The following is an 8,669-nucleotide window of genomic DNA, read 5'->3' on the forward strand; positions in this document are numbered from 1 at the left end:
TGCAGTTACTATAAGTGGCGTTGCAAACTGTCGTAAGCGTCGTACACGCTGCCGCTTATTTTACGTAAGTATTTACGCGTTGTCAACATTCAAAAGGATCTGGCCCTCGGAAATGGTGTCTGTAATATTGCCTCGTTTCTGAGTAACGGTATCAACTCGCTACGCCATTCACGCACTGGATGGCGACTCTTGAAAGCAAGATGCTGCTTCGTGCAACTGCTTTCGTATAGTGGGTTCCGATCTAGCACGGTCATTTGCCAATTAAGTGATTCGGATAATCCTCGCTTAGAGGTGAGTTTACAAAGTCCTCTGAAACCTGTGCACCAGTGGCTTTGTTCGCCTGTGCATATACCACCTCGCGCACGCCGCCGTGGCCAAAGGAGTCGTAATCAGTCAAACAAATACGATGTGGTAGGGGGAGGCCCACCGTCCGATTTCTTGCAAATGTAAAAACGCGCCCTCAGGTTACGCCACTACTATGCGACGGGCACATAACAGCGGTTCGTTACCCTGATATACATTCAAACTGCACTGCAAATTTTAATGCGTAAGCATTCCTTGGCGAGTATCCCGGAGAAACCGTGTCTGTCCGGTATAACGCCTTGTAGCCGGGAATATAGCGCGTTATTGGTCAAGACGTTTAATCGTTGTAATAGTGTATCTGTAGCTGACTGGTAGCTTTAGAATCGATAAAGAGAAACTGGTCATGTCGCCGTCTCCTCGACATAGCCATTTGATGCATTAAAACAAGTACAAAATAACGACAACAGGTTGGTTGATGTGGTTTGGCAAAAAGCGCGTTGGGGTATAGCGGATAGGCTCTGTTCATACGATCCCCTTGAAGGGGTAGAATGTGCCGAGACGAGTTCTTGCGATGACACCAAAGAAACGTAAGCTTGTTGAAACGGAGAAGAGGCGCAGGAGTGCTGAACGACAACGGGAATATCGTAGTCGGCAGAGGGAACAACGACAACAACAAGAAGAGGAAAGGAGGTGCTCAGAAGCGAATCGGAAATGACGTTATAGGGCGACGCTCGACAAAAAGAATGCTGCCGAAACTCTGTGAAATGTCCTCTAATGCGTAAGCATTCTTTGGCTCATGAAAAAGCGATAGGTAGACATGCATAGGCTAGAAACATAAGTAGGCAAAAGCGAAGTAACAGTCGAGCCAAAAAATGCTTATGCATTACTAGACAATTCTCAGAATTTCTGTAGCACTTTCTTTTTATCGAGCTTCGCCCTCTAACCTCAATAATTCTTTTTTTTAACATACGTATCGCTGCTTCGATATTTCTTACGAAGAAAAAGACGCGAGATCACATGAAGAGACAACCTCACTAAAAAAAACGCTCTCTCCTGTCCGGTCGTTTGTTCACGTGGTTTCGCATCTTTTCCACCGTATGAAGATATCTAATTTTCTCGTTACAAAACTGTCGAAAGACATAACGATGACAACGTAACGACGTGACGAAAGGTGTAACGACGTTAACATTTAGTTACGTATAGACGTTACGTAAAATTCTGCCCAGCGGCCATGTCGAGTGATGCGCCTTCAGAGTTCAAACTCAATAGTCAAAACCACTTCCCAAATTCAGTTACACCATCGCAACGCCGCGGTGCACTCGGACTCTCGATCTCTTTGTCGGGCGCCGTTGTTTCTACTCAACAATCGACGCTTGTCTGCGGCCAATCCAAGACCATCTAAAAGAGCGTATGGGAAAAAAAAAAAAAAGCCGGCTTTACTACAGGCATTAGCCCTGCGTCTGGAGATACCGTGCAGTAGGCCCTATAGAAGGGGTCATATATACTGCTCTCAACTTCTTCTTCGGTACAGGAGCACGGCATATTACTCGATTAAAGCAAAGTGAAACAAGGTTATTATTACGTAAAGTTTGATAAAGTAACAAGGTACGGGTCTGAAAAACGGGTGCAGCTATACAAGCGCGCATTAAACAATCCCTGATTTCCTTCTACAAGCGTCTCTATAGCTGCTGATAACATTTTGAAACCCTATGGCTCTCGAAACTAATTACTCTGCATTTTCTTCTCTTGCGATGACAGGTCGCGGTGACGAAAGACCTGGCGAAGCTCGGTCCTTCGCATATAGCGTCCCCAACGTCTTGAGCTCGTCTATCGCGCGCGGCAAACGCGCGAAACGTGCAAAGTAGCCAAAGCAACTGCGTTCGATATAAATATGCAGCGCAAGATGAAATAAAAGCCCGCCGGTTGCCACACAGGCACCGATGGAGCCCCAGTCTGTGAATATACGCGCGCCTTGCGGTAACAATATGTGCGCGCGGCGTGATTAATTAGCGCGCCGAGAGGCCGGAGGAGACACGGGGCAAAATACTGAGACTATACCTGTACATGTATGAAAACACAACGCGCAGCGAGACACCGTGTAGCAGCATATGCCAGGTGCAAGTAAATTCAAGCAAAGCGCATTTTACACAACCTTCTATGGCATGCAGAACACGCAGGTGCACACAAGCATATATAAAAAAGAAAACAAGGTGCGATCCTGTACACGGCAAAAGAAGTTCGCGCCTCAACAAGCCAGCCCGTGCTCAGATTTGCACGCAGAAGGGTACGCGTGCTGCGCAGTTAATGAAGACAGAGATAATTAATGAAGGCAATGATATGAGAGGCGGTTGCCTTCATAGAGTTCGCTCCGAAGCGGATTAACGAGTACCTCGAACTCGTTCTTTTAATTTCGTTTGTAAGTGTACGTGCGTGGTGTTCGCGTCTTTTATAACGGTTCTATAGACCATTCGAGTGCATCTTCCAAAAATAGCGGTTGAAATGTCAGACTTTATTAGCGGCTGTAACACAGGCTTCCTCGCATCTGCCGTGCCCAAATAAATGAGCTCGTGAAGCGGAACTGAAACGCTCGCAGTTGTACTTGGCTTCGGAAGCTTTTTATTTGTTTTTATTCTTGCTTTCCGAACGTCAGTGGCTTAAAAGCGAACGAGTTCTTTCGAACGAGTGTCCAATTCACCGGTCGCAGCCTGTTTTGCAATGTTGAGGGTTCTTTTAAATTTCTCTAACTGCGGAATATGTTTTTTATTGAACGCACCACATCGTTATTCTCGACACGGAAAGACCAGCAGACCTAACTCTGCAGTGAAAATGGAAGCTCCCATTTCAAGCTTAGCCTAAACCCGACTTTATTTAGTCATTCGCAAACTAACTAATAGGTAAAGCAACTTAATACCAGGCTGGTATTTGCTTGATATATACTCGGAAAAACGGGCTCCGGCTGAGAAAGAACAAAGGGGGGGGGGGAATCAGGTATAAATGAGCGAGGAATACAGACCGGCCGCCATTTTCTACACCGAACACAATTAACGTCATGTCCGGTTCTCTATGATGATATGCGTCGATCTTCATTACGGTCGCCTTAAATGCACTATATAGTTCTCAAAATACGTGGAACTTGGCAGCCACGGGATCGAAACGTAAAGTGTGCTTGTTTTCTGCGAAGCATGCGACGTCGATCGTCATGCCACTGTAAATTGAAAACTTCCGAGTTTTCCGAAAACTTCCGAGTTTTTCACTTCCGAGTTTTACTTTCGCGTTTCTCGGTACTGGTTGCAGCCTGAAAAGTCTTCACGAAAACCGAGTTAAGCCGGTTCATTTCCCCAACATTCGTGTTCCTCAGCTAACTTGCGCTGGTGTGCATCGTATACCTCAACAGCGAAGAGCCGCCGATAAGCGGATAGTGTATGTCGAAAATGGAAGGAGATCGAAGCCTCGCTGACACGACCAGTCACATCATATACGATAACCTATTTATGTTAAATTACGCCGTCCATATACTATTAGCACCGTCTTACAATGATTATCACTTCTAGTTGTCCTTCTATATTGAAATGAATGCGGTGATAATATAACACACTGGTCCTAATACAACTGTACAATTTCTAGATGTGATGCAGCTAAATTATACTCAAGCGTATCTGGCTCGCTTGCGCTCTTAAACAAATGTACACCCTTTGGGTCGTATCTTGCCACGCAACAATAATCGTCACATATCTTGCTTGCGTTTCCCTTCTTGAAAATGCTGTGCTCGCTACTTTCCTGTCGAGGATGCTCTGCGTGCTGATGACGCGCATGCCATTCTTGACTTGGAAGTACCGGGAAAGGAAATGCGGACAAGACAGATGACGATTATTGTTGTGTGGCCCAAAGGGTGTAATTTTGCTTAAGAGTGTGGTTGCACTGATCTTCATCTAACAGTTTAAAAAGATTATGGGGTTTTACGTGCCAAAACCACTTTCTGATTATGAGGCACGCCGTAATGGAGGACTCCGGAAATTTCGACCACCTGGGGTTCTTTAACGCGCACCTAAATCTAAGCGCCACGGGTGTTTTCGCATTTCGCCCCCATTGAAATGCGGCCGCCGTGGCCGGGATTCGATCCCGCGACCTTGTGCTCAGCAGCCTAACACCATAGCCACTGAGCAACCACGGCGGGTATCTAACACTTTAAGTAATTCGAGAACTAAAATCTGATCAAGTTGTCATGTATATAAGAGAAGTCAGATTATTAGAGCCCATCAAAGGTGAAACGCGTCCGAACCTGCAAGCAACGAGTCGCACTGCTATGTGCCATTCCTGCAAATGTGTTGTTAATGTTACCGAGCTGTCATGGCAGTCCTTCCGTGTTGCCTTCTGATAAGTCACCGCGGTTATCATGTAGAGATGCGTGTTGTAAATATTACACACGTAAATCGCGCTACCACTTCTGGCCGACATCAGGTACTCCCATAAGCGTATACATCAGGCAATGGAGGACAGGGCACTGTCGCACCATCCATCAAAGTTGCCTCCGCCAGCAAATTTTGCGCGCGTAAGGCGCTTGAAAGTGCGGTGTCTGCCGTCTATTTTAACCGTAGCTTCTTTTTTTTTGAGGGTGATATACATCAAGGCGCCAAATGCGACACGTACACGTTAATATAAAGAAGGGAAAACTTGGCACGTTTTTCACTATATTCTATCGAAATACTCATAAGCGATCTCTTGCTTTCCTTTTCCCTTTCTTTATATTTATATATTTTCTAAAAAATCACGAATGAGGTCGCGGCTCCTATTTGCGCCCTGGGTGGTCGCATTTCGACGGAGAAGCAATGATAAAAAAAAAAAAAAGAGTTCGCGTACTTAGATGAACAGGTGCATGTTAAAGAACACCGTGTGGTCAAACTGAAACCGGATCCCACCACTATATACGGCGTCCTTCATAACTTAGCGTGCAGTTTTGAGACGAAAAACCCCGACAATTTTATTTTTATGCGCATGTAAAATACAACGCGTAATTCAACAAGCACAAACGCACATAGCAGCGCTCGCTGCACTGCTCCCGCTTTCCAGGCAAGCCATTATTTTTTGCTTTTTCTCTTCTTTTCTTTGCTCCCGCATTTGCCAGCGGTGACCAAGCGAGGCAGACAGGCAATTATGCGCAAACCTAAGTGACTTGGTTAATGTTCAAGTTGCCGCCGATGAAGCGCCTTGACCTGTGTGACTCTCTCTTTGCGTTGCAGCCTTCTTTAGTTAAGCTCCTGCCATAATGAGGCAGAGGGCGCACAGGGAACAGAGTTAAGGTTCATGTTTTAGATCTAGCAGTGCTGTGTCGATCTTTCTGTCTGTACTTTATGAGTTGGTTAGTGTTAAGTGTTGCTACTACTCGTCATCATTGTACCGGCACCTTTTTATCGTCCCAGTCTTTCTCTTGTCCTCATGCCCAATACGACCGTCAAAAAAAAAAAAAAAACACCAACCCACCTTACGCGCCGTCATGCAGAGTGCGCAAGCACCAGCTATAACCGCGCTCAGCTGCCGAAGTCGAACAGGCCACGCGCTTCGATGTACTCTCTTTTTTTTTCTTTTCCTTATTGGCGGCCGAACTAGATTAAGCACTTCGTGAGAAGAAAAACTTCCGTGCAAAGTACGGTTGCTTACCCAAGGAAAACGCTTTTAGAGCTACGCTTTCTATCTATATGTTTTCATTTTTAAAATTTCCTTTTGCAAAGCCTAACCGTGACAGGCCGCGATGCTTTCAATCGAAGCCCGCTATGCTAGCTGCTTGAAGGAGGAGCTCGTGAATGGCAACTTTGAAGGCAGTTCTTCAGGAATCGCCATTCAGGTCAGAGCCAGCAGTCGCTGCACTGGTTCAACCGCAACGAAGAAAGAAAGAAAGAAAGAAAGAAAGAAAGAAAGAAAGAAAGAAAGAAAGAAAGAAAGAAAGAAAGTGTGCGGCGAGACTGAATGTATTTGCTGTTAAAAACTCAGACTCGGATCACTGCTTCGGCTACAGAGACATGTTGGGGCAAATGAGAGAGAGAGAGAGAGAGAGAGAGAGAGAGAGAGAGAGAGAGAGAGAGAGAGAGAGAGAGAGAGAGAGAGAGAGAGAGATCGTGGAGTTGAAAAAGCGCTATTTTCTGCAGCCCATTAGGGAGCACGGCCCGTTAGGATCGGCCTGCAGGGGTACTGCCCTGCAAAGCTATCTCAGCCCGCTGCAGGTGCTTCCATCGATCCGCGGTGGTGATGCCCTTGAGAGTACCAGCGATGACAGCGCTAACCAACCATGAACTTACTTCAGAGAACTGCGGAGTACAGCAGCTCTGGAATTTGGAGGCGCCGAACAAGGGACAACCGGCGGCCACGCGGCTGGGGTCGGACGTGACCACCTGGCTACGGGGACGCAAGACAATAGACGCCACGACGGCCGCGTTGCGAAGGTCAGCTCCGAGTGCTGCGAAGGTCGACTGCCCTCGGAGGGGGAGGCAGTGAAAGTGCGTTTGTGTGTTTGGAAAGCGTCCCGCAGAGAGCCGGCTTGTTTACGATTTCGTCGAACGTTTTGCCTCACCTAGGGATGTAGGGAACACGAAGTGTTTAAAAACGGCTGTTTGTCGGCTGCTAGGTGTGCTCGTCGTCGTGCTCTGTACTCGTGCTCGTACTCGTGAGCTGTGTGCTCGTAAGCTGTGTGCTGTATGCTCGTGTTGCGTGCTCCATTTGGGAGCCACGCTAGACTGTCGATGTATCTCTTGTTTAAAATGTAAATACTGTAAATAAACCCTGTTCACCTAGTTCCTCCCAAGTTGCTCTCTACGACCTTCAACCCTTACAAATGGTGGCAGCGGCGAGATCGTCCGACAACTCCTACAACTGTACGGCCGCGGTGGGATCGTCCGACGAATCTAATAGGCCCAGCGCCATGAAAGATTGGGGGGAGGGGTAAAGAGAGAAAAATACTGCCACTGTTTGCAAAGCGCAATGTACGTAACTCATCAGGAGTAAATAAGGAGGATCTTCGTCAAGAGAAAATTGTGAAATTAACAAAGAGTGATTAAGGAAAGGCTCGTAGTATAAAAGTCCAACTGAAAAGTTTGCAATATTAATTTCCGGTCACTCTTGCACGCGGTGCCTCTAATGTATGCCAATTTTAGCTACAGGGTCACTTTTCGACATATTAATTCCCGAATTTCGCGATGAAGTGCATTGGCGATCCAGTTTCTTTCTTAACAAACCGGTATTTTATGCATTGAAGCACAAAAGTAACTGAAACGCCAATGCATTTCTCCGCAAAGTTATGGAATTAATATATATCGAAAACCGGTACCTCCTGAGAATTCGTTCCAAGTGCGAACTACACGGCTAGAATTTGTAATTTGTAATATGGGCCATAAGGCAATTAGTTAAAAACTCAATTAGTAATTTTTTTGTTAATTAGTCGAGTATGCATATGAATGTTCTTTCCCAAATAATGTCCGCCTCTTCGAGTAGACTTGCTCATTAATTAGAATTTTGCTATCTACATCGGCCACAAGCAAGCTGTAAAAATTTTGGAAGCGTTCGCCGCAACACCCGGTACGGTATATATATATATATATATATATATATATATATATATATATATATATATATATATATATATATATATATATATATATATATATATATATATTACAAAGGGAGATATACAGGAGCAGAAACAAAGGAACGGCAGGAAAGTACCAGCTCAGGGAAAAGAGACAAGCGGCCCTAAAGAAATAGTAATGGAAAAGGGTGAACAGAGAAACAGAAATCAGTACTTGTTCCCTGGAGTCATTGGCTGCTTTAGAATGAAATGTAAACCTTATCCGTCAACATCTCGCTAATCCTGAGCAGGCGCTGCCAAAAAAAAAAAAAAGAAAGAAAGAAATCCGTGACGTCACGTGTAGCAGGCGCGGAAAAGTGGCGGAGCCACCGATCGTTCGTTCTTATTGATTTGTTGTCGTCTTTCGCGTCTTTGTCCGGCTTGTAAAGCCTCCGGTAGCGTTATGACTCACCTTTTCAGTCGTCCAAATCTGTTCTCTGTCAAGACGGCACTTCGCATCACAGGCGCGTACAGCTTCACCAAAAGATGGATTGAGCCTATAGTATATGAGATCAATTAGCTCGATAAGACGAACGATTACAAGAGTGCTATAGGGCCTCAAGCCGGGCGTTGGCAGTCTATAAATTGTGGGCGGAACGGCCGCCTCGGATCCGGCTAGATCCGCACGCGCGCGCGAACGTCAACGCTGGTATATATAGACCGAAGCGAGCAGCGCGCGGGGGCGCACGCTAGTTCCTCGTCAAGAGGTGAACTTGTGGATCGAAGGCTCTGCAGAGTGCTGTTATGCGAATTA

This window comes from Dermacentor variabilis, chromosome 2 (assembly GCF_050947875.1).
Source record: "Dermacentor variabilis isolate Ectoservices chromosome 2, ASM5094787v1, whole genome shotgun sequence".
Classification (NCBI taxonomy): domain Eukaryota; kingdom Metazoa; phylum Arthropoda; class Arachnida; order Ixodida; family Ixodidae; genus Dermacentor; species Dermacentor variabilis.